General features: G+C 43.2%; 1 pseudogene across 1 annotated transcript; it reads right to left on the bottom strand.

Annotated features, from left to right (window-relative positions):
- Positions 1-15896: 15896 nt before the first annotated feature.
- On the bottom strand, positions 15897-17141 carry LOC310780551 (beta-1,3-galactosyl-O-glycosyl-glycoprotein beta-1,6-N-acetylglucosaminyltransferase 4 pseudogene; annotated as a pseudogene). Its single transcript has one exon. The product of its transcript is annotated as a beta-1,3-galactosyl-O-glycosyl-glycoprotein beta-1,6-N-acetylglucosaminyltransferase 4 pseudogene (transcript).
- Positions 17142-27771: the final 10630 nt, after the last annotated feature.

Raw genomic sequence — 27771 nt, 5'->3', positions numbered from 1 at the left:
GGTTTCAGGCCAGGCTGATCGTGTGTGCACGCGCTCCTCGGATACATCGTATTTACCGTATTTACGAGTTGTGAGCACATGGGCCCTTCAATGTCGTATTTTACGAGTGGGAATTTCGGAAATTTCGATGCTACACGAGGACTACAACAATGGCGGAAAGTATGGAGTCCATGGCACCAATTGACTGTAAAAAGTTATATATTTTGTTATTCTGTTCATAGTAGCTATCATTTATTTTTAGTAGTTGCACATTATAGCCTATGTAGCTACCATAATGACCCACTACTTGCTTTTAGTAAGAAAACACCAGCCACGAGAAAACAAGTGTTTGTTGCCCTTTCCGACCAAGAGCACTTGAACGGTGTCCTGTCGTAATTACCACATCAACACTGGTAAATACGATATATCCGAGGAGCACATGAATGCACCATCAAGTCCAGGCAGCTGCCAGCCTACAAGCAAGCACAATCCCGTTTTCCTCATCAATCTAGCTCTATGCACTTTTTACGTTCAGCGGGTTGATATTAATTGACCTTACTTTGAAAGCACATTGCCTGTTTCAAGAGTTTAAAAATATACATAATTGACGAGTGAAAGGGAATTTGATCAAATGACTACAATTACAATACAATTAGTGCATTAACATACGTAGCAGTATATCATGAACGCACACAGAAGTATAGACCGTTTCAACTTGACAACATAAACATTCTAAATTGCCCCTAGCTAGCTTCCTGTTGCAGTGTTTGCTAACGCAATAGCTGACAGGGAATAAGCTATAGGTTTCAAACTGTTCCCATAGCAACACGATTCCGTGAAAACCGTCTATACACAGTAGCTTTGTTGATTCCTCCTGTTTCAGTGGAAATAGCCTCAGTTTGATGAGTGGACGGGATGGTACCAACAACAAACACTGACACACTCCTGATCATATCTTATCAGAAGAGATCTATTCTTAGTCTTATTATAAGATGACATGTTAGAGCTATTCATTGTAGTTAACTGATGTATGGCTGTCATGTGTGCCACATGTGTAACATCAGTAAATAATCCCACACTAAAAAGTAGAAGCAGCTCTCATCATGTGGGCGTGGTCATTTTTCCTCCGAGCCATTTCTTCATCCAGTCCATGTTTCTGTTTTTAGAGTTTACAGGATCAGAGAAAACCCAGAACACCCATGATAGATCTAGTCTCTGTAACTATAACCCACTCACCTGATCACACAGTTCCGCCGGTCCAAGAAAAAGATTTATCAAAAATATAAAAGCTATAAATAAAGTAAAAGATGTTGTATGTTTTCTAATATCTTGTAGAAAATACTTTTGTAAGTATGTTGAAAGTAAAGTATTTGCTGGATTCTGCTTCCTTCGACGACAGTGACAAAACAATAATGTACAGAGGAATTTGTTTGTGTTGACAAGATAATGTGGCTGTGCAATTTATGTACATTTGCAACTAGACCTATTAAAGTTTTATTTAGCTATTTTAAATCTTGGCCTTACGTGTCCTCACTTGATTGAACGTTATTATTCTAATACAGTGTCAATGAAGTTTAACTTGAGCGCGAGATACGTCACATGTTCATTAAATACTAAAGCAGGCCGGAATGGCCGACAAGGGAGCTTGTGATAGAAGTGGAGCACAAAGAGCCAACATATGTTCAGAGTAGGGGTGTCACGATACACTCAGTTCACGATACGATACGTATCACGATACTGGGTTCACGATAACGATACGATACGATACGATTTTAACAATATTTTTTTAAACTTGAATAATGACAATATATGACTGGAAAAGTAGTATTTTATTTGAAATGCACAAATACAAAACATGCTGTTGTGGGAAATTGTTATTACAATAACAACTAGAAAAAACATGAGATTGGAGATAAGGCTTATCTTGAAATAGAATGAGTTACACCGTCACTTAGATTTACTTTGAACTAAAAGGTTTCTCAGCAGTATAAATTCTCATTATGCATCTTCAGTTTTTCTTCAAACTCAAACAACAAGACTTTTCTTAATCTATTTTTTATGCATCTTCAGTTTTTCGTGTCAAGTAAACAGTTTTCCCAGAAACTCAATTGAATGGTTTCTCTCCTGTATAACTTCTCATGTGTCTCTTCAGAGACTTGTTCAACTGAACTACTTTCCACACATTGAACTTCAACAAACAAAGACGTTTCTTAGTCTATTTAAAAAAAAAAAAAATAATAATTTTTTTTTTTTTTTTTTTGCGATATGAGATTTCATCTCAACGATACATATCGTGACGTTTTACTATCGCGAAATTTCGTGGGACGATATATTGTGACACCCCTAGTTCAGAGTGGCGCTCCAAAGGCAGAGGAGGGGGTAAGATGGAGGGATGTGAAGGAGGGGTTGTGAGCACTGCCTGACCTACATACCGCCTGATTGTTATTCCCCACAGTAGGCAGGAGAACGTCTGAAATGATCCTGACCAAAATGGAGGCTGCAGAATACGCTGCGAAATATCTCCGATCTTATGACTAACGTTGAGTTTCAAAGTAGTACAAAAAATGTACACACTTGTATCTGTGTGTACCTCAAGGGCAGGGAAAGCCAAGTGTGCCCAAAGATCGAACTTCACCGTCTGACTGAACTGAGATCAAACATTGCTTGTGCTCTCTGGCTCCATGAGGCGCAAAATGTGATTATCCTCTCAGGCCCAATCCACATACTGCATATTAACCTCTCAGGCCCTATCCACATACAGTACTAATCTCTCAGGTCCTATCCACATACTCCATACTAACCTCTCAGGCCCTATCCACATACAGTACTAATCTCTCAGGTCCTATCCACATACTGCATACTAACCTCTCAGGCCCTATCCACATACTGCATATTAACCTCTCAGGCCCTATCCACATACAGTACTAATCTCTCAGGTCCTATCCACATTAGAGCTGGGCTCGGGCTGAATTTTCCTTACCGAACCCGACCGAGCCCGTCACATTATTAGCCGAGCCCGGCCCGGCCCGACAGGTGTCAATTGATAATCTGTCCGAGCCCGGCCCGAACCCCCTCCCTGATTTTTTTTCCCCCCTCGGAGCGCAGCGAGCGCATAATTCAATGAGTCTGTCCAGCCTATAAACAGCCCTATATAATCCCAAACCAAAATCAGTCCTCGTAATTCAAAGCAGTCAATGATTAATACGTAATGTACAAAGCAAAGCACCAAACAGCCTAATTCGTGCGTGCCGTGCACTGCCCACACAGTCCCACATCGCTGAAAGAAGTACTGCACGGTGTCGGCGACACCAGCGCTGAGCCGACACGCAGCTGACTCCGGGCAGAGCAGCAGAGTGCATGTCTGGGCGTGTTTCATTCGATGCCTTCAGGTGCTTTCATTAACGTAGTAAATTAGCTCAGGAGCTGATGATAGATATATTTGAAGGCAAAAACAAGTGACTGATTACGTGACCGAGCCCGGCCCGAGCCCGAACGCGACTTCAATGTTTCTGTCCGAACCCGGCCCGTAAGTCGGGCCGGGTTCGGGTTCCGAGTCCGACGGGCCGGGTAGCCCTGCTCTAATCCACATACTGCATACTAACCTCTCAGGCCCTATCCACATACAGTACTAATCTCTCAGGCCCTATCCACATACTGCATATTAACCTCTCAGGTCCTATCCGCATACTGCATACTAACCTCTCAGGCCCTATCCACATACTGCATACTAACCTCTCAGGCCCTATCCACATACTGCATACTAACCTCTCAGGCCCTATCCACATACTGCATATTAACCTCTCAGGCCCTATCCCCATACAGTACTAATCTCTCAGGTCCTATCCACATACTGCATATTAACCTCTCAGGTCCTATCCCCATACAGTACTAATCTCTCAGGTCCTATCCACATACTGCATATTAACCTCTCAGGCCCTATCCCCATACAGTACTAATCTCTCAGGTCCTATCCACATACTGCATATTAACCTCTCAGGCCCTATCCCCATACAGTACTAATCTCTCAGGTCCTATCCACATACTGCATATTAACCTCTCAGGTCCTATCCGCATACTGCATACTAACCTCTCAGGCCCTATCCACATACTGCATACTAACCTCTCAGGCCCTATCCACATACTGCATACTAACCTCTCAGGCCCTATCCACATACAGTACTAATCTCTCAGGCCCTATCCACATACAGTACTAATCTCTCAGGTCCTATCCACATACAGTACTAACCTCTCAGGCCCTATCCACATACAGTACTAATCTCTCAGGCCCTATCCACATACAGTACTAACCTCTCAGGCCCTATCCACATACTGCATACTAACCTCTCAGGCCCTATCCACATACAGTACTAATATCTCAGGCCCTATCCACATACTGCATATTAACCTCTCAGGCCCTATCCACATACTGCATACTAACCTCTCAGGCCCTATCCACATACAGTACTAATCTCTCAGGCCCTATCCACATACTGCATATTAACCTCTCAGGCCCTATCCACATACTGCATACTAACCTCTCAGGCCCTATCCACATACTGCATACTAACCTCTCAGGCCCTATCCACATACAGTACTAACCTCTCAGGCCCTATCCACATACAGTACTAATCTCTCAGGTCCTATCCACATACAGTACTAACCTCTCAGGCCCTATCCACATACAGTACTAATCTCTCAGGCCCTATCCACATACAGTACTAATCTCTCAGGTCCTATCCACATACTGCATATTAACCTCTCAGGTCCTATCCGCATACTGCATACTAACCTCTCAGGTCCTATCCACATACTGCATACTAACCTCTCAGGCCCTATCCACATACTGCATACTAACCTCTCAGGCCCTATCCACATACTGCATACTAACCTCTCAGGCCCTATCCACATACTGCATACTAACCTCTCAGGCCCTATCCACATACAGTACTAATCTCTCAGGCCCTATCCACATACAGTACTAATCTCTCAGGTCCTATCCACATACAGTACTAACCTCTCAGGCCCTATCCACATACAGTACTAATCTCTCAGGCCCTATCCACATACAGTACTAACCTCTCAGGCCCTATCCACATACTGCATACTAACCTCTCAGGCCCTATCCACATACAGTACTAATCTCTCAGGCCCTATCCACATACTGCATATTAACCTCTCAGGCCCTATCCACATACTGCATACTAACCTCTCAGGCCCTATCCACATACAGTACTAATCTCTCAGGCCCTATCCACATACTGCATATTAACCTCTCAGGCCCTATCCACATACTGCATACTAACCTCTCAGGCCCTATCCACATACTGCATACTAACCTCTCAGGCCCTATCCACATACAGTACTAACCTCTCAGGCCCTATCCACATACAGTACTAATCTCTCAGGTCCTATCCACATACAGTACTAACCTCTCAGGCCCTATCCACATACAGTACTAATCTCTCAGGTCCTATCCACATACAGTACTAACCTCTCAGGCCCTATCCACTTACAGTACTAATCTCTCAGGTCCTATCCACATACAGTACTAATCTCTCAGGCCCTATCCACATACTGCATATTAACCTCTCAGGCCCTATCCACATACTGCATACTAACCTCTCAGGCCCTATCCACATACTGCATACTAACCTCTCAGGCCCTATCCACATACTGCATACTAACCTCTCAGGTCCTATCCACATACTGCATACTAACCTCTCAGGCCCTATCCACATACTGCATACTAACCTCTCAGGCCCTATCCACATACAGTACTAACCTCTCAGGCCCTATCCACATACAGTACTAACCTATCAGGCCCTATCCACATACAGTACAAACCTCTCAGGCCCTATCCACATACTGCATATTAACCTCTCAGGCCCTATCCACATACTGCATACTAACCTCTCAGGCCCTATCCACATACTGCATACTAACCTCTCAGGCCCTATCCACATACAGTACTAACCTCTCAGGCCCTATCCACATACAGTACTAACCTATCAGGCCCTATCCACATACAGTACTAACCTCTCAGGCCCTATCCACATACTGCATACTAACCTCTCAGGCCCTATCCACATACTGCATACTAACCTCTCAGGCCCTATCCACATACTGCATATTAACCTCTCAGGCCCTATCCACATACTGCATATTAACCTATCAGGCCCTATCCACATACAGTACTAACCTCTCAGGCCCTATCCACATACAGTACTAACCTCTCAGGGCCTATCCACATACTGCATATTAACCTCTCAGGCCCTATCCACATACTGCATACTAACCTCTCAGGCCCTATCCACATACTGCATATTAACCTCTCAGGCCCTATCCACATACAGTACTAACCTCTCAGGCCCTATCCACATACTGCATACTAACCTCTCAGGCCCTATCCACATACAGTACTAACCTCTCAGGTCCTATCCATACAGTACTAACCTCTCAGGCCCTATCCACATACTGCATACTAACCTCTCAGGTCCTATCCATACAGTACTAACCTCTCAGGCCCTATCCACATACAGTACTAACCTCTCAGGCCCTATCCACATACAGTACTAACCTCTCAGGCCCTATCCACATACTGCATACTAACCTCTCAGGCCCTATCCACATACTGCATATTAACCTCTCAGGCCCTATCCCCATACTGCATACTAACCTCTCAGGCCCTATCCACATACAGTACTAACCTCTCAGGCCCTATCCACATACAGTACTAACCTATCAGGCCCTATCCACATACAGTACTAACCTCTCAGGCCCTATCCACATACTGCATATTAACCTCTCAGGCCCTATCCACATACTGCATACTAACCTCTCAGGCCCTATCCACATACTGCATACTAACCTCTCAGGCCCTATCCACATACAGTACTAACCTCTCAGGCCCTATCCACATACAGTACTATCCTATCAGGCCCTATCCACATACAGTACTAACCTCTCAGGCCCTATCCACATACTGCATACTAACCTCTCAGGCCCTATCCACATACTGCATACTAACCTCTCAGGCCCTATCCACATACTGCATATTAACCTCTCAGGCCCTATCCACATACTGCATATTAACCTATCAGGCCCTATCCACATACAGTACTAACCTCTCAGGCCCTATCCACATACAGTACTAACCTCTCAGGGCCTATCCACATACTGCATATTAACCTCTCAGGCCCTATCCACATACTGCATACTAACCTCTCAGGCCCTATCCACATACTGCATATTAACCTCTCAGGCCCTATCCACATACAGTACTAACCTCTCAGGCCCTATCCCCATACTGCATACTAACCTCTCAGGCCCTATCCACATACAGTACTAACCTCTCAGGCCCTATCCACATACAGTACTAACCTATCAGGCCCTATCCACATACAGTACTAACCTCTCAGGCCCTATCCACATACTGCATATTAACCTCTCAGGCCCTATCCACATACTGCATACTAACCTCTCAGGCCCTATCCACATACTGCATACTAACCTCTCAGGCCCTATCCACATACAGTACTAACCTCTCAGGCCCTATCCACATACAGTACTATCCTATCAGGCCCTATCCACATACAGTACTAACCTCTCAGGCCCTATCCACATACTGCATACTAACCTCTCAGGCCCTATCCACATACTGCATACTAACCTCTCAGGCCCTATCCACATACTGCATATTAACCTCTCAGGCCCTATCCACATACTGCATATTAACCTATCAGGCCCTATCCACATACAGTACTAACCTCTCAGGCCCTATCCACATACAGTACTAACCTCTCAGGGCCTATCCACATACTGCATATTAACCTCTCAGGCCCTATCCACATACTGCATACTAACCTCTCAGGCCCTATCCACATACTGCATATTAACCTCTCAGGCCCTATCCACATACAGTACTAACCTCTCAGGCCCTATCCACATACTGCATACTAACCTCTCAGGCCCTATCCACATACAGTACTAACCTCTCAGGTCCTATCCATACAGTACTAACCTCTCAGGCCCTATCCACATACTGCATACTAACCTCTCAGGTCCTATCCATACAGTACTAACCTCTCAGGCCCTATCCACATACAGTACTAACCTCTCAGGCCCTATCCACATACAGTACTAACCTCTCAGGCCCTATCCACATACTGCATACTAACCTCTCAGGCCCTATCCACATACTGCATATTGACCTCTCAGGCCCTATCCCCATACTGCATACTAACCTCTCAGGCCCTATCCACATACAGTACTAATCTCTCAGGCCCTATCCACATACTGCATACTAACCTCTCAGGCCCTATCCACATACTGCATACTAACCTCTCAGGCCCTATCCACATACTGCATACTAACCTCTCAGGCCCTATCCACATACAGTACTAACCTCTCAGGCCCTATCCACATACAGTACTAATCTCTCAGGCCCTATCCACATACTGCATACTAACCTCTCAGGCCCTATCCACATACTGCATACTAACCTCTCAGGCCCTATCCCCATACTGCATACTAACCTCTCAGGCCCTATCCACATACAGTACTAATCTCTCAGGCCCTATCCACATACTGCATACTAACCTCTCAGGCCCTATCCACATACAGTACTAACCTCTCAGGCCCTATCCACATACTGCATACTAACCTCTCAGGCCCTATCCACATACAGTACTAACCTCTCAGGCCCTATCCACATACTGCATACTAACCTCTCAGGCCCTATCCACATACTGCATACTAACCTCTCAGGCCCTATCCCCATACTGCATACTAACCTCTCAGGCCCTATCCACATACTGCATACTAACCTCTCAGGCCCTATCCACATACAGTACTAACCTCTCAGGCCCTATCCACATACTGCATACTAACCTCTCAGGCCCTATTCCCATACTGCATACTAACCTCTCAGGCCCTATCCCCATACTGCATACTAACCTCTCAGGCCCTATCCACATACAGTACTAACCTCTCAGGCCCTATCCCCATACTGCATACTAACCTCTCAGGCCCTATCCACATACTGCATACTAACCTCTCAGGCCCTATCCCCATACTGCATAGTACTCATTTCTACCTGTGAGGCCTGCTTATTCCCTTGGCATAATGGAACGAGCTCTGCATCACCCTTTGGGGTAAGTGAATGCCTTTAAGAAAACTAGTTACCAACTGACCACACAGCCAGCACTTAAGCACGGCTCCAGGATTGTTTCTAAGGGGGGGCTCGGGGGAGGCTAGGCCAATATGTGGGGGTGCTCAGAGAATAGTCGATTTTCATGACTTCAAAGTTACTTTATAATGAAGTCACCCCCCCCCCCCCCCCCGGCACCCAAATAAAACTAGATATGGCACGCAGCACGTTAGCACATTCAAAATAAATGTAGTTTTTAAATTAATGTGGCCAAAGAATATAAAACAATATAGCTATAATACTACAAGTGACCACAAGGCAATGGCAAAAACTTACACATGCAAAGGTTTAAGCATGAGGAGTGATTGGTTACGTTTAGGCATGCAGAGTGATGATTGGTTGGGTTTAGGCATGATGAGTGGTGATTGGTTAGGTTTAGGCATGAGGAGTGATGATTGGTTAGGTTAAAGCCCCATTCAGCAAGTTTTCCAAGTTTTGCTATTGGAGAAACTGCGCCCTCTGCGTGCAATAGTATCGATAACGATATTGCCGTTCAAAGTCAACAAAACACGGCGCCAGAAAGCTCTATGTACATGTTGTGACATCGGGTACTCACCACGTGATGAAATAATAATCCATAGTTCCGTGAAACATCATTTTCGTAGCAAATCCGAATCGAGTTACTTCTTGGTTTCCAGGAACATAACGCTGTAGAGCGCATGCGCGCATCTCTTTTTTTTTTTTTTTTTTATTGCCACGGGACGTGGCAGACAAACTGCTTAGTCCCAGGGCTGGCCAATGGAGGGCGGTGTGGGATAAATAAAGGCAAGAGTCTCCCTATTACAAGTCAATCTACCATGTCCTATGACTAAAAAGCTCTTATATTACAGTAAAAAATGTCAAAAATCTTACTGATTGGGGCTTTAATATCAGGGTAAGAAAAAGTCCACGATGGAAATAAGCCGCGTTTATCTCTATGCCATCTATATCCCATAGAGATAAATCTCTATGCCATCTAAATCCCATAGAGATAGACACAGTGCCTATCTCTATCACTTTTATATCCCATAGAAATCAATCTCTATGCCATCTATATCCCATAGATAAACACTGTTTATCTATGCAGTGTGGGTACGGGGTACGGGGGGTACGGTGGCGCAGTCGGTAGCGCTGTCGCCTCACAGTTGGAAGGTCCTGGGTTCGATTCTCGCCTGAGACACTGTGAGTGCTGTGGTTGTGTTCCCCCCCATATCCTCAGTGCCTACTGCCCAGGTGGGTTCTCTCGTCATAAGGGCCTTTCTCTCTGTGTGGAGTTTGCATGTTCTCCCCGTACCCCCCCAGGGGGTTCCTCCGTACATAACCCCCCCACTAAAAACATGCAGAAGATCAGATCGTCATCGTCATCCGACCAGTGACGACAACATCCGAAGTTGGTCCCCGGGCGCTGTATGAGAAAGCGACCACTGCTCCTGGCCTGCCCCCCGGAGGAAAGGACATGCCTGGATGGGTTAAATGCAGAGGACACTTTTCACCGGCCACCGTCAGCATGAGTGTGTTGTGGCCGCATGCATGTATTGTGGTGCTCGTGTGACAATAAAAGACGGGCTTGTCCGTTACGAGAGAGTGATGATTGGTTGGGTTTAGGCATGATGAGTGATGATTGGTTAGGTTTAGGCATGAGGAGTGATGATTGGTTAGGTTAATATCAGGGTAAGAAAAAGTTCACGATGGAAATAAGCCTTTTGATTGATTGATTAAAAGATCCAAGGGATAGCATGTAAAAGTGTAAACACTTCATTCCAACATATGGTCCCTGATGTGTTATTGTGTTCTCTTGTGTTCTCAACCTCAATGTTTTTTTTTATGTTTGTATGTATTCCTGCTGGGCAGTTGTATACATATCTTTTTATAAATGATCAAATACATTGAAACCTGGTTATTAACTTTACATTTGTACATTACACATTTGTTTATTTAAAAATAGAAGATACTAAAATTCTTGAGGGGGCTAATAGCCCCCCCTTGCCCCCGTGTAGCGCCGTCCCTGACTTGATATCAAAGGATAGAAGACAGAGACACACTCATGGCAAGGCCAAGGGCATTCTGATAGCTAAGGAGTGTATCGATCATCCCACCATTAAACCTGCCAGACAGCTGAGAAATGAAAAGAAAAAACAGTATCTTAGTCAGGTGTTGGGCCACCATGTGTCACCAGAACAGCTTCAATGAGCCTTGACATTGATTCTCCAAATCTCTGGAAGTCTACTTCCAAAACATATTCCCTCATTTGGTTTGATGATGGTGGTGGAGAGTGCTGTCTTAACACGTCGGTCCAAAATCTCCCAAAGCTGTTCACTTGGGTTGAGATCCGGTGACTGCAAAGGGATGCCATACACATACATGATTCACATCATTACACACACACACACACACACACACACACACACACACACACACACACACACACACACACACACACACACACACACACGAGAAGAACCGCCCAGAACAGAACCTCCTTTGCTTTGAAAAATTCTAGTGGGTGAAAGAGTTAATGTGCAGCAAAAGTGCAAACTAAACTCCAACACATCCTCATACTGAAACAAATAAGTTGATTTCCAATGACTCCCATTAAACGACGTACAACATTATGAGCTAAAGACTGCCAGAGGTCGCCGCTACTCCCTGGTTGGGATATTTTTTTTCCCATGATGGCGAAGGCATGACCCGCCCCTCTCTGCCTCTGATTGGCTGACTGTACGCGGCTGCTCCCACCGTCTTTCCAGGCGAGCCAGAAGTATCTCAAATGTGAACAGCAGGTGCAAAACAATCATTAAATCAACAAGCATGAGATACTTCATTATATGGAACGTTACAATAGCAAACCCTATATCTGAGTTATTTCGGACTACTTAGCCTATTGCACAGACGTGTATTTTTTTCTTGTCATTCCAAATTGAATCACATTGTTGCTCTGATTAAGTAGAAGTACAGTTATTTGTGTAAAAAAAGACTGGTAAAGCAGAAGTACTGATTCAACTTAATTACTCAAGTAAAAGGAAAAAAGTACAGGCTCTGAAATGTACTCAAGTATAAAAGTAAAAGGTGTTCTGTGCAAGGCGAATAGAAACTCATCTCATATTAATATAATTCAAATACTATTCAACTTAAAAGGTCCCTTCAAAACATATTTTAAGATGCATAAAGACTATACTTTACTCTTCTAGTCTTAATCACTATGACCCACTAGCTCAGAGAGTTGGATTGCTGTCTAGCAGTTAGGAGCTTGTGGGTTTGAGCCTCAGTGAGTTTTGAATGTCGACAGCCAGTGGAAAGAGTCATTTAAAGCCCTGAGAAAACCTCATTCAATCAGTCTGACTTGGTGGCACAGAGAGTAGGCTTGCTGCCCGGCAATATTGAGACCTCAGTCACTTTTGCGGTTGTGGGTTCGAGCCTCAGTCAGTTTTGAATGGTGACAGGCAGAGGGAAGAGACAAGAGCGCCCGGAGAAGAGCTGTGAGTGTGAAGGGCCCCTGGTGGTGTGAAGGAATAATACACACAGAGACACCGGGGCCAGAGGTTGTGGGTTTGATTCCCACTCCGCTGCCACTACCTGGAGCTAAGGGGGGAGGGCTGTTCTCCCCCCCTGAGCTCTGCAGAGACATGAGCTGAGGGTTATGAGACAGAAAACCACAGAGAGCTGAAATTTTACTGACATCGGAAGTACGTTTTAAATACCGTTGTGCCCTCCCTGGCTGCCGCTAGGCGTAAAAAAAACTTTTTGAAAAACTGCTCTAGACTCAGTATCCAAACATAACTACAATATACATATATACTCCATCCTGTCTGTATCCATTCAATAGATCAGAGGTATTCAAAGTGGAAGGCGGGCCTCCGCAGGGGGGCTCCAAACAGTTTCAGGGGAGGCGCAGTGAATGGAAGTGGGGGGGGGGGGGTCACATTAGTTATTACATAAGTTATCAAAATAAGGTCATGTAGAAAAGCCTAAATGTGTGTGATTTGATTCAAGAGATAGTTGAGAGATACAGTAGTTTGGGGGAATTTAACTGTTTCCCACTTCCCCGGAGTCATAACCAAGCCTTAAGACAGACCTTTTTTGTACCTGATGTAGTCTGAATATGTCAAACAGCTAAATCTTGGCTCAATTGTTGAGTGTCTGTGGGATCAAATAATATAAGTATGTAATAAGGGATGATTAGGTGGCCGTGATTGAAGGAAGGTCTGTTTGGGAATTTAGCCAGGGCACCAGACTGTAAAGAGAGAAAACCAAGCACTATACGACAACACAAAAGCCCACCAGTGCTAAGCTAAGCGCTGTTGGTAATCTGAGACATTCAGACATTCACAGTAGGTGGGTAGTTTTATGTATAGCAGGCTAAAAAGTTATATTAAAGGATAATTCCTGTTTTTTACACCCTGGACCTCCAGCTTTAAATATGATGTGTGATATGTTCTTTTTTGGTATAATTTTTTTTTATTGTAAATACAATTTATATTTTTTTGTAAATATTGTAAATATGATGTTTTAAGTCACCCTGACAACTTGGGTTTGATTAGCATCAGCAGAAACCATCATCAGTTTGAACTGCAACCTGAAAACGAGGAAAACGGGGCATCTGAAATTATTGTATTTACGGCCTTCCCTGCAGCTCGCCCACTGCACGTCGCATGCTTTATGTTGCATTACCGGTTACCGCCTCCTTCTGGATTTATCCATCAACTGTTTCCCTACATTCTGTCCCGGCTGGGCTCAGTAACATGATTTATGACATCACTGATGACATGATCATTCATCAGTGATGTCACAATGCACAATTGCTCAAGTGACATTACTTATGACGTATGAAATCTGTTGACATCATCAGTGGGACAAAAATTGAAACAGACAGAGATAATAATAATAATAATAATAACAAAACTGTTTAATCTTTTCATGTCATGTCTTTATTTTTTGCACCAAATTATGGAGAGTAGTATCGGTAACAAAATATACCAACAATATAAATGCAGAAACTGTTACCGTACTCCCTTCCCCCAGTCACATTCCCTCTTTTTTACATTTTCAATTTTCTGTTCTCTTGTAAATTTTATTTCCATAATAAACCATTCACAGAGTTTCATTATCGGAAACTCTGTGCATGGTTTAGCCCGGCATCTCTCGGCCTGTCTCGGAGGGGAGTCCCCAGATGGGGGTCCGCTGCTGTGGCCTGGGTGGGCCCGTCCCCCGCGTGGCCTGCTCTCACGCTCTCAGTCACTATGCTGGTGGCTGGGGGCTGGGGGGGCGGGTCGCGTGGGGGCTGGGCCGCAGCAATGGGCCCCTAGCACAACGACCTCACAAGGTTCCTCCTCAGCCAAGTCACTGGGGCAATCCATGTGGCGATCCATGTGTGGATTGCCACCATATGGTGGAAAGGTTTTCTTGCGTTCACTGGGGGTGAGGGGGTGCCGCTGTGTCCCGGCCTGGCCTTCCCTCCCACGCCTTATGTGGGCGGGGGCCGGGTCGGGGGGCATCGGTGCTCTTCATCACTGGTCGAGGGCTGCCGGTTGGTTTAGAACAGCTTAGGTAGGCGATAGATTAGCTACAGCCTAAGGCTGACCTGTTATAGTGTTCAGGCTAAAATCAGACTAGAGCAGGGTAAGATAGGCCAGATTAGGCTGTAGATTAGCTAGATACTATGTCCCAGTTAGCTCTGGTTAATGCTTAGAGTAGTCAGTTGTCTGATCTTCTCCCCCCCCCCCCCTCTCTCTTTCCCCCTTCCCCCGCTTCTTCCCTTCTTCCCCCTTCCTGTTCTCCTCTCTTTCCATGCTCTTTCCTCCCCCACATCCCACCGCCCCCCCCCTCCCTTCTCCTGCTCTCTCCTCCTTCTCCCCCCCTCTGCTCCTTCTCCTCTTCTCCCCTATTTTCCTGAATCCCTGCCACTTCCTGCTCTCCCTTCTCTCACATTCCCCCTGCTCTCCTTCCCCTGCACCCTCCCACCTCTCCTTCTCTGCCTCTCTCCTCCTCTCTGTCCTCCCCCCTCTCTCACATTCCCCCTGCTCTCCTTCCCCTGCACCCTCCCACCTCTCCTTCTCTGTTCTCTCCTCCTCCACATTTCCCATTTTCTCCCCACCCTCGCCCTAATCCGGGCCCGTATCCTACTCCCTCCCTCCACCCTAGACCCTACCTCTACTCTACCTCCCCTGTACCCTTCCACCTCTCCTTCTCTGTTCTCTCCTCCTCTCTGTCCTCTCCCCTCTCTCACATTCCCGCTGCTCTCCTTCCCCTGCGCCCTCCCACCTCTCCTTCTCTGTTCTCTCCTCCTCTCTGCCCTCTCCTCCCTCTCACATTCCCCCTGCTCTCCCTCCCCTGCACCCTCCCACCTCTCCTTCTCTGTTCTCTCCTCCTCCACATTTCCCATTTCTCCCCACCCTCGCCCTAATCCGGGCCCGTATCCTACTCCCTCCCCTCCCCCAACCCTAGACCCTACCCCTACCCTGGCTCTCCCTCCCCTGCACCCTCATCTCTCCTCCTCTGTTCTCTCCTCCTCCACATTTCCTATTTTCTCCCCACCTCCCCCCTCTCCTCCCTCCTCCCTCTCCCTCCCTCCTCCACTCTCCTGCTTTCTTCAAATGTTCAAATGTTATCTTTATTCTGTATATTCTTGTTACTGTGTGTTAGCTAGAATCAGCTAGACATACTTTCTGTGAAGCCCTCTGAGACATGCTTGTGAATTAGGGCTATATAAATAAACTTGACTTGACTTGACTCCTCACTTCAGAGGCACGTTTGCCCTGTATTGACGTTCTTCCCTCAGCTTCTCCTCCAAGCATTGAAACACGATGGCGTCCACTTTCAGGTCAAATTTGTTAGCGAACAAATTGTCGGAGTTCAGGAGCCAGCGGAGCTCAGCGGCTCCATAGATACAAACGCCACGCAGGTGTTTGCCAGTGCACGGTGGATACAGAGAGCCTTCAAATGATGTCCATTTGATCAGTCGCGTCTTCGATGTGACATCAGGGTGTGACCTGGGAATCTGGCCTGGTACCCCGGGCACCCGGACCAGGGTGGCCCAGAAGTGTTCATCTGGTGAGTATGTGTCGTTGGACCACACCAGGAGGTCCATGGCCTTCTGACTACTGGCTACATAACTCACAAACTCCCAGGACAGGACGACGTACGCAAGCCCAACAAACACTTCCATACCGTGAGGAGCCGCTGCCTTGGCCCGTCTGGTTTCGACAGGCAGCCTGTGGTACTCATACCTTCCTGGAATGTTCTTCAGCTCATGCTGGAAGCTAAAGCGCCGTTTTTTATTTTTGTTGGGCCGAATGGACTCCACCATGCTGCTGCCATTCAGCTGCTTAAGCTCCATCACCAGCTCATAGTTTGTCTTGAGGGGGAAGTCCTGGCCACACAAGTTGATGACATACTTCCACTTGACCTCTGACCTCAACAGGTCCGAGAGGCAGTTGAGGTCAGCTTTAAGCCTGGTGATGTGGGCATACTCCACAGACTCCAGTTTGGAGGCAATGTGTACATTTGGGAAACAAAGGGCAAGGTTCTTTATGGCCATCATAAAAGCTGGAGTGGACTTCTGGTCATAATGAATGCAATAGATGTTATGAGGTGCATAGATGGCGCGGAGAAGACTCTCCACCATGGGTGCCATTTTATGCACCACTAGGGAGTAAGCCAGGGGGAAACGCTCTTCCTCATCTGACACAGAAATGTCATCGTATCCCCGTGTTTGGATAAACTTCTGACAGTCTGAGGTCAAAGAAACGATGCTATCGTCGTCCACGTCAACGTTGACTTTCCGTCGTATCTCAAGGGCCTTCCCTATCTCCACAGGGTCCAGCTCGTAGATGGCAGCACAGTTGATGTCATACCTGTGGATCCTGGAGGAGCTGTCAGTGATTCCATTGGGCTCAATAGAAGCTAGAAAATAGAAGCTGCTCCACACCACTCCCACCACCAACAGAAACAGACAACACAGGAAGTGCCTGTGTCTCATATTATGTAAGGGGGATCTTATTTCCATTAAAAAGGACATGGGAATGAGATAGAAGAACTTGCAGATCTCAAGTTGCCCTAGTTGCACCGGTCCTACTTATAGCCTCTGCAGGGAAGGAGTTATGACATCACTGATGATGTCATAAGTCTATGACATCATCATATATGATGTCATAAGTCTATGACATCATCAATGTCTGTCATGAACCACTTCATATCATCAGATGATTATAACATTGTTGACTGCGGTGAAGCCAGCCTACTCACGCTGTTGCCTCGTCAAGCCAGCCGCTCCTACATTTCAAGGGCGCCCTTATTGCAGACCTTACGGTAAATACACCGCGCGTTGACCAACTTCAGGGTTTCAAAATAAAATGTCAGGTTTTTGAAAGGCAATAACAGAGATGTGTCGAATTGTCGATGATTTTACCAGCCAGCCAGTGTATTCTACACTGATTTTGAGTCATTAGGTCACATGACCTGGAAGGTATTCAGCCGTAAATGCTTATTTTTCGATAAAGAAAATAATATGAAATATATGGAGTATTAAACTCCAATAAAAATAGGTGTGTCCTAACCAGGCTGTGCAGTAATGCCATTCTACATTGATTTCGAGTCATTAGGTCATATGACCTGGGAGTTATTGAGCCGAAAAGCCACATTTTTCCATAAAAAAATGAATTATGAAATTTGGGGAGTATTAAACTCCAATAAAAAAAGGTGTGTCCTAACCAGGCAGTGTAGTAATGTCATTCTACATTGACTTTGAGTCATTAGCTCATATGACCTGGGAGTTATTGAGCCGAAAAGCCACATTTTTCAGAAAATGCATGTTTCCATAAAGAAATTAGTCATGAAATATGGGGAGTATTACACTCCAATAAAAAAAGGTGTGTCCTAACCAGGCAGTCTAGTAATATGATTCTACATTGATTTTGAGTCATTCGGTCACATGACCTGGGAGTTATTGAGCCGAAAAGGCGAATTTTTCAGAAAATGCATGTTTCCATAAAGAAATTAATCATGAAATATGGGGAGTATTAAACTCCAATAAAAAAAGGTGTGTCCTAACCAGGCAGTCTAGTAATATGATTCTACATTGATTTTGAGTCATTCGGTCATATGACCTGGGAGTTATTGAGCCGAAAAGCCACATTTTTCCATAAAAAAATGAATTATGAAATTTGGGGAGTATTAAACTCCAATAAAAAAAGGTGTGTCCTAACCAGGCAGTGTAGTAATGTCATTCTACATTGACTTTGAGTCATTAGCTCATATGACCTGGGAGTTATTGAGCCGAAAAGCCACATTTTTCAGAAAATGCATGTTTCCATAAAGAAATTAGTCATGAAATATGGGGAGTATTACACTCCAATAAAAAAAGGTGTGTCCTAACCAGGCAGTCTAGTAATATGATTCTACATTGATTTTGAGTAATTCGGTCACATGACCTGGGAGTTATTGAGCCGAAAAGGCGAATTTTTCAGAAAATGCATGTTTCCATAAAGAAATTAATCATGAAATATGGGGAGTATTAAACTCCAATAAAAAAAGGTGTGTCCTAACCAGGCAGTCTAGTAATATGATTCTACATTGATTTTGAGTCATTCAGTCATATGACCTGGGAGTTATTGAGCCGAAAAGCCACATTTTTCCATAAAAAAATGAATTATGAAATTTTGGAAGTATTAAACTCCAATAAAAGAAGGTGTGTCCTAACCAGGCAGTGTAGTAATGTCATTCTACATTGACTTTGAGTCATTCGGTCATATGACCTGGGAGTTATTGAGCCGAAAAGCCACATTTTTCCATAAAAAAATGAATTATGAAATTTGGGGAGTATTAAACTCCAATAAAAGAAGGTGTGTCCTAACCAGGCAGTGTAGTAATGTCATTCTACATTGACTTTGAGTCATTAGCTCATATGACCTGGGAGTTATTGAGCCGAAAAGCCACATTTTTCAGAAAATGCATGTTTCCATAAAGAAATTAGTCATGAAATATGGGGAGTATTACACTCCAATAAAAAAAGGTGTGTCCTAACCAGGCAGTCTAGTAATATGATTCTACATTGATTTTGAGTAATTCGGTCACATGACCTGGGAGTTATTGAGCCGAAAAGGCGAATTTTTCAGAAAATGCATGTTTCCATAAAGAAATTAATCATGAAATATGGGGAGTATTAAACTCCAATAAAAAAAGGTGTGTCCTAACCAGGCAGTCTAGTAATATGATTCTACATTGATTTTGAGTCATTCAGTCATATGACCTGGGAGTTATTGAGCCGAAAAGCCACATTTTTCCATAAAAAAATGAATTATGAAATTTTGGAAGTATTAAACTCCAATAAAAGAAGGTGTGTCCTAACCAGGCAGTGTAGTAATGTCATTCTACATTGACTTTGAGTCATTCGGTCATATGACCTGGGAGTTATTGAGCCGAAAAGCCACATTTTTCCATAAAAAAATGAATTATGAAATTTGGGGAGTATTAAACTCCAATAAAAGAAGGTGTGTCCTAACCAGGCAGTGTAGTAATGTCATTCTACATTGACTTTGAGTCATTAGCTCATATGACCTGGGAGTTATTGAGCCGAAAAGCCACATTTTTCAGAAAATGCATGTTTCCATAAAGAAATTAATCATGAAATATGGGGAGTATTAAACTCCAATAAAAATAGGTGTGTCCTAACCAGGCTGTGCAGTAATGCCATTCTACATTGATTTCGAGTCATTAGGTCATATGACCTGGGAGTTATTGAGCCGAAAAGCCACATTTTTCCATAAAAAAATGAATTATGAAATTTGGGGAGTATTAAACTCCAATAAAAGAAGGTGTGTCCTAACCAGGCAGTGTAGTAATGTCATTAGTGGCCGGGCCAGCGAAGCGCCAGGCCACTTCTTGTATTTGCCTGTATTATTATTATTATTATTATTATTATTATTCTTTATCCTCCTGGTTAAACCCTACTCCTCCCACATTTTTTCTTCAAACGACACCAAACTTCAGTATCTGCATCGTTAGACTGTTCTACACAAAAGTATCAAACCAGATTTTCGATCGGTCAAAAATTGAGCCCACAGTGCATCAAAACGTTGAATTCTGGCCCCGTGTATAGCCTAATTACCTTAATTACCTTTGGCAATTAGGTTGTATTTGTGATGTCATCAGTCAGTCAAGCAATTGTGATGCCATCACTAATGTCACTCGAGCAATTGTGATGTCATAATATTTTTTTCCCCCATTGACTTGCATGGGGTTTCGAAAAATCTTGTTACATTTGGCAATTAGGTTGTATTTGTGATGTCATCAGTCAGTCAAGCAATTGTGATGCCATCACTGATGTCACTCGAGCAATTGTGATGTCATAATATTTTTTTCCCCCATTGACTTGCATGGGGTTTCGAAAAATCTTGCAGTAAATTAGCTGTAATTCAAAAACCATAACAGCTACAGCTACGAAACTTCGTAGGGAGGTGCACAGAGGGGCCTTATACTATACACGAAAGAAATACACAAATTGAGCAGATGGTGGCGTTATAATAGCCCTCTTTACAGCCTGCGCTCGGCCCCTAAGGAGGATCTGCAGTCCTCTTCGGCCGAGCTCGTGTTGGGCCAGCCACTAAGAGTCCCTGGGGAGCTATTGTGATGTCATGTCATAAGTGACATCACATGTGGTGTGATGTCACTCCTTTGCATCGACTTCCACAGTACGGCAATTGGGTTGTATTTATGATGTCATCAGTCAGTCAAGCAATTGTGAAACCATCACTGATGTCACTCGAGCTATTGTGATGTCATGTCATAAGTGATGTCACAAATCCTTTCTGGTTGACACTATATAAGTGGGAACAGTATATCTTTCCATGTAAGGTCCCAGTTGAGATGCCTCGCAACAAAAAACGCCATCAGATGATCAAGAAGCTCCATGCTGCAAGGAAATCAGAAAAAGCTGGATTGCATGCAGCAGATGATAGAAAGCTCACCCATAAGAGACTTGAGACTTGACTTGGATTTGTGACTGAAGACTTGAGACGTGACTTGGACTATAGCTAAAAGACTTGAGACTTGCCCGGCCACGACCCATTGCTGCGCAGCAGCTATAATTCTACATTGACTTTGAGTCATTAGCTCATATGACCTGGGAGTTATTGAGCCGAAAAGCCACATTTTTCCATAAAAAAATGAATTATGAAATTTGGGGAGTATTAAACTCCAATAAAAAAAGGTGTGTCCTAACCAGGCAGTGTAGTAATGTCATTCTACATTGACTTTGAGTCATTAGCTCATATGACCTGGGAGTTATTGAGCCGAAAAGCCACATTTTTCAGAAAATGCATGTTTCCATAAAGAAATTAGTCATGAAATATGGGGAGTATTACACTCCAATAAAAAAAGGTGTGTCCTAACCAGGCAGTCTAGTAATATGATTCTACATTGATTTTGAGTCATTCGGTCACATGACCTGGGAGTTATTGAGCCGAAAAGGCGAATTTTTCAGAAAATGCATGTTTCCATAAAGAAATTATTCATGAAATATGGGGAGTATTAAACTCCAATAAAAAAAGGTGTGTCCTAACCAGGCAGTCTAGTAATATGATTCTACATTGATTTTGAGTCATTCAGTCATATGACCTGGGAGTTATTGAGCCGAAAAGCCACATTTTTCCATAAAAAAATGAATTATGAAATTTGGGAAGTATTAAACTCCAATAAAAGAAGGTGTGTCCTAACCAGGCAGTGTAGTAATGTCATTCTACATTGACTTTGAGTCATTAGCTCATATGACCTGGGAGTTATTGAGCCGAAAAGCCACATCTTTCCATAAAAAAATGAATTATGAAATTTGGGGAGTATTAAACTCCAATAAAAGAAGGTGTGTCCTAACCAGGCAGTGTAGTAATGTCATTCTACATTGACTTTGAGTCATTAGCTCATATGACCTGGGAGTTATTGAGCCGAAAAGCCACATTTTTCAGAAAATGCATGTTTCCATAAAGAAATTAATCATGAAATATGGGGAGTATTAAACTCCAATAAAAAAAGGTGTGTCCTAACCAGGCAGTCTAGTAATATGATTCTACATTGATTTTGAGTCATTCGGTCATATGACCTGGGAGTTATTGAGCCGAAAAGCCACATTTTTCCATAAAAAAATGAATTATGAAATTTGGGGAGTATTAAACTCCAATAAAAAAAGGTGTGTCCTAACCAGGCAGTGTAGTAATGTCATTCTACATTGACTTTGAGTCATTAGCTCATATGACCTGGGAGTTATTGACCCGAAAAGCCACATTCTTCAGAAAATGCATGTTTCCATAAAGAAATTAATCATGAAATATGGGGAGTATTACACTCCAATAAAAAAAGGTGTGTCCTAACCAGGCAGTCTAGTAATATGATTCTACATTGATTTTGAGTCATTCGGTCATATGACCTGGGAGTTATTGAGCCGAAAAGCCACATTTTTCCATAAAAAAATGAATTATGAAATTTGGGGAGTATTAAACTCCAATAAAAGAAGGTGTGTCCTAACCAGGCAGTGTAGTAATGTCATTCTACATTGACTTTGAGTCATTAGGTCATATGACCTGGGAGTTATTGAGCCGAAAAGCCACATTTTTCCATAAAAAAATGAATTATGAAATTTGGGGAGTATTAAACTCCAATAAAAAAAGGTGTGTCCTAACCAGGCAGTGTAGTAATGTCATTCTACATTGACTTTGAGTCATTAGCTCATATGACCTGGGAGTTATTGAGCCGAAAAGCCACATTTTTCAGAAAATGCATGTTTCCATAAAGAAATTAGTCATGAAATATGGGGAGTATTACACTCCAATAAAAAAAGGTGTGTCCTAACCAGGCAGTCTAGTAATATGATTCTACATTGATTTTGAGTCATTCGGTCACATGACCTGGGAGTTATTGAGCCGAAAAGGCGAATTTTTCAGAAAATGCATGTTTCCATAAAGAAATTATTCATGAAATATGGGGAGTATTAAACTCCAATAAAAAAAGGTGTGTCCTAACCAGGCAGTCTAGTAATATGATTCTACATTGATTTTGAGTCATTCAGTCATATGACCTGGGAGTTATTGAGCCGAAAAGCCACATTTTTCCATAAAAAAATGAATTATGAAATTTGGGAAGTATTAAACTCCAATAAAAGAAGGTGTGTCCTAACCAGGCAGTGTAGTAATGTCATTCTACATTGACTTTGAGTCATTAGCTCATATGACCTGGGAGTTATTGAGCCGAAAAGCCACATTTTTCCATAAAAAAATGAATTATGAAATTTGGGGAGTATTAAACTCCAATAAAAGAAGGTGTGTCCTAACCAGGCAGTGTAGTAATGTCATTCTACATTGACTTTGAGTCATTAGCTCATATGACCTGGGAGTTATTGAGCCGAAAAGCCACATTTTTCAGAAAATGCATGTTTCCATAAAGAAATTAATCATGAAATATGGGGAGTATTAAACTCCAATAAAAAAAGGTGTGTCCTAACCAGGCAGTCTAGTAATATGATTCTACATTGATTTTGAGTCATTCGGTCATATGACCTGGGAGTTATTGAGCCGAAAAGCCACATTTTTCCATAAAAAAATGAATTATGAAATTTGGGAAGTATTAAACTCCAATAAAAGAAGGTGTGTCCTAACCAGGCAGTGTAGTAATGTCATTCTACATTGACTTTGAGTCATTAGCTCATATGACCTGGGAGTTATTGAGCCGAAAAGCCACATTTTTCCATAAAAAAATGAATTATGAAATTTGGGGAGTATTAAACTCCAATAAAAGAAGGTGTGTCCTAACCAGGCAGTGTAGTAATGTCATTCTACATTGACTTTGAGTCATTAGCTCATATGACCTGGGAGTTATTGAGCCGAAAAGCCACATTTTTCAGAAAATGCATGTTTCCATAAAGAAATTAATCATGAAATATGGGGAGTATTAAACTCCAATAAAAAAAGGTGTGTCCTAACCAGGCAGTCTAGTAATATGATTCTACATTGATTTTGAGTCATTCGGTCATATGACCTGGGAGTTATTGAGCCGAAAAGCCACATTTTTCCATAAAAAAATGAATTATGAAATTTGGGGAGTATTAAACTCCAATAAAAAAAGGTGTGTCCTAACCAGGCAGTGTAGTAATGTCATTCTACATTGACTTTGAGTCATTAGCTCATATGACCTGGGAGTTATTGACCCGAAAAGCCACATTTTTCAGAAAATGCATGTTTCCATAAAGAAATTAATCATGAAATATGGGGAGTATTAAACTCCAATAAAAAAAGGTGTGTCCTAACCAGGCAGTGTAGTAATGTCATTCTACATTGATTTTGAGTCATTCGGTCACATGACCTGGGAGTTATTGAGCCGAAAAGGCGAATTTTTCAGAAAATGCTTGTTTCCATAAAGAAATTAATCATGAAATATGGGGAGTATTAAACTCCAATAAAAAAGGTGTGTCCTAACCAGGCAGTGTAGTAATGTCATTCTACATTGACTTTGAGTCATTAGGTCATATGACCTGGGAGTTATTGAGCCGAAAAGCCACATTTTTCCATAAAAAAATGAATTATGAAATTTGGGGAGTATTAAACTCCAATAAAAAAAGGTGTGTCCTAACCAGGCAGTGTAGTAATGTCATTCTACATTGACTTTGAGTCATTAGCTCATATGACCTGGGAGTTATTGAGCCGAAAATGCTAATCTTTCCATAAAGAAATCCATATAAAATATAGGAAGTGTTAAACTCCAATAAAAATAGCTGTGTCCTAACTAGGCAGTGTAGTAATGTGACTCTACACTGATTTTGAGTCATTAGGTCATATGACCTGGGAGTTATTGAGCCGAAAAGGCAAACTTTTCAGAAAATGCATGTTTCCATAAAGAAATGAATTATGAAATATGGGGAGTATTAAACTCCAATGAAAAAAGGTGTGTCCTAACCAGGCAGTGTAGTAATGTCATTCTACATTGACTTTGAGTCATTAGGTCATATGACCTGGGAGTTATTGAGCCAAAAAGGCTCACTTTTCTGAAAATGCGTATTTTTCCATAAAAAATATAATATGAGGAGTATTAACTATTTTCTTAGAAGGGAAGGCAGAAGATTCTAGGGCTGATATCTCCAAAACCCATACAACTATTGACAGGGAAAAGAAATTAACATCACACCAGCTCATTTTATACAATTAGCTAGTTAAAGTGCTACTATACATTTTCAGTTAGCATACACTTTAATAGATTTAATAGATGCATAGAGACATTTCACTGGTGACTTCTAGCCTACATTTTATAATTCATCTTGACCATCTTGAAACAGCTCACAACGCTAGGTTAAGGCCTCGCTGTCACAGGCTATGTGGTAATCAAAACATACAGAAGTGCGTATGCCCTGCTTTATTGTCATAACAATCTACTTCTTTAATAATAACTGCATTCATAGTTACCGTAAATTCCGGACTATAAGACGCACCGGTGTATAAGCCGCGGGACCAAAATTGACTATTTTTTTCTTCTATAAGCCGCACCGGACTATAAGCCGCGGGTGTTTTGATGTTTAATTACCATATGAAAGGGTTCGTGCACAGAGAGGAATGTCGGGAAAGAGATCGCTGTTTGGGGAAGCTCCCATTTATTAACATTTCAACAAAACAAAACAAAAGTCAGGTCACTAATCCCCAGACAAAATCACACAACAATAGGCTACCGTATATGTGCAGCAAACCTGTAACCAGAGAAGTCAAGTCACTAATCCTCGTCTTCCTCTTCTTCCTGCGTACTGAAACCACCAAAGTCCTCATCTTCAGTGTCGGAAACGAACAGGTTCAGGGTGGCTTCGTCAACCACTCTCCTCTCTCCTTCAGGTGCCATGGCACGAGTCCGATACCTCACGAGTCCGACACCTCACGAGTCCGAAAAAAGAGGCTAACTTCCCCCAGACCCTAACCCAAAACCTAACCTCTCCCACCCCCACGCCTAAACCTAACATCCCCCAGACCCTAACCCAAAACCTAACCTCTCCCACCCCCACGCCTAAACCTAACCTCCCCCAGACCCTAACCCAAAACCATGAGGTGTCGGACTCGTGAGGTATCGGACTCGTGAGGTATCGGACTAGGGGGCAGTCCCCGTGGCGTCATCCTCTTCATCCCGCAGCAGTCCAGCGTTTTGGAACCCGTTGGTAATTGTGGATGTTTTCACACTCCTATAATATTCCGTGATCTTCCTTTGTGTGAATTCGCCGAAGTTTGTGATTTTCTCCTGATAGTCGGGAGGGAGTTGTTCAGTAGTTCTCCCCCGGACGGACAGTCCCTTTTGCCCAGGTTACGCGCGGCTGCTCTGTTTGATCGGCGGCTGCTCTCTTTTAATGCGAGATTGACTGCTTTCAACTTGAAAGCTGCCTCGTGTGAATTTCTGCGTACCTTCCCCATGGTAAGTGAGAGTGTTGCTTCTACTGCTCGTCTTGTTGTGAATATTCCTTGATCTTCCTTTGTGTGAATTCGCCGAAGTTTGTGATTTTCTCCTGGTAGTCGGGGGAGGGAGTTGTTGCCCGAGTGGCCGTTTGCTTACCGTAATTACCATATGTAAGTGGTCACGCACAGAGGGGATTGTCGGGAAGAGATGGCTGTTTGAGGAAGCTCCCATTTACCGTATTACAACATTTCAACAAAACAACATAACACAACACCACCGTTGTTTATTTTTACAGTGCACACAGTGTCCGCGGTGTGGTGAAAAGAGGGCAAGAGAGGAAATTAAAACAGAAGTGGATTTATAGTTAGAAAGAGTGCTAAAAAAGAGAGATTTTTTTTTTTTTTTTTTTTTTTTTCTGAAAAAATCCATAGATAAGACGCACCGTTATATAAGCCGCAGGGGCCAAAAAACGGGAAAAAAGCCGCGGCTTATAGTCCGGAATTTACGGTATACAGATCATCTCTCAGTCACAGGTCAAAATAACCTCATGTCTCATCACATTGCCCTGTGTACAGCGCCATCTTAGAATAACAAATGTAATCTCTGATCTGGGCACTATCGTAACAGAATAACAAAATGTAATCTCTGTTCAACTGAATCACTATAAATGTGTAGGACTGGCTGGTCCTTTTCATGTAAGCCTGTATGTCCACCCGTGGTATGTACAGGAGTGCATCTCCTTGGCCAGGATCTCTGTTTCAACTGAATATATGTCATATCATAGACTCAGCCCTCAGTCTTAATCCGTTTCACTCCTGTAAGACTGAGAATATTACTATTTAAATCTTTGCATAACGTTAGGTGGCGCTGTTGGAAGCCTTGCATCGGAGAACCAATCATGAGTGTTGTGGGCGGGCCTGCTTTCTGTGGGCAGTTCTCATGCAGAACCGGTGTCTCGCAAAACATCGCAGCGTTTGCGGAGAAACATATTAATCACTTAGAAACAAACATAACCTGTTAATAGGACGTGTTTCATCCGGCCCTGGCGGCTAGAGGTCTTTTCCCCAGCGATAAACCCGACTCCCGAGGCTAACGTTACTGAGCCTGCTGATGACTCACAGTAGCAAGCGGACCACTTCCGGGTAGGAAACATTATTGTAAAATAAACAACAGCTATAAATTTTGTTTGGAGCATATCAGCTTCA

This window comes from Poromitra crassiceps (genome assembly GCF_964638095.1).
Source record: "Poromitra crassiceps genome assembly, chromosome: 8".
Lineage (NCBI taxonomy): Eukaryota > Metazoa > Chordata > Actinopteri > Beryciformes > Melamphaidae > Poromitra > Poromitra crassiceps.
This window is presented reverse-complemented; position numbering and strand designations above follow the sequence as displayed.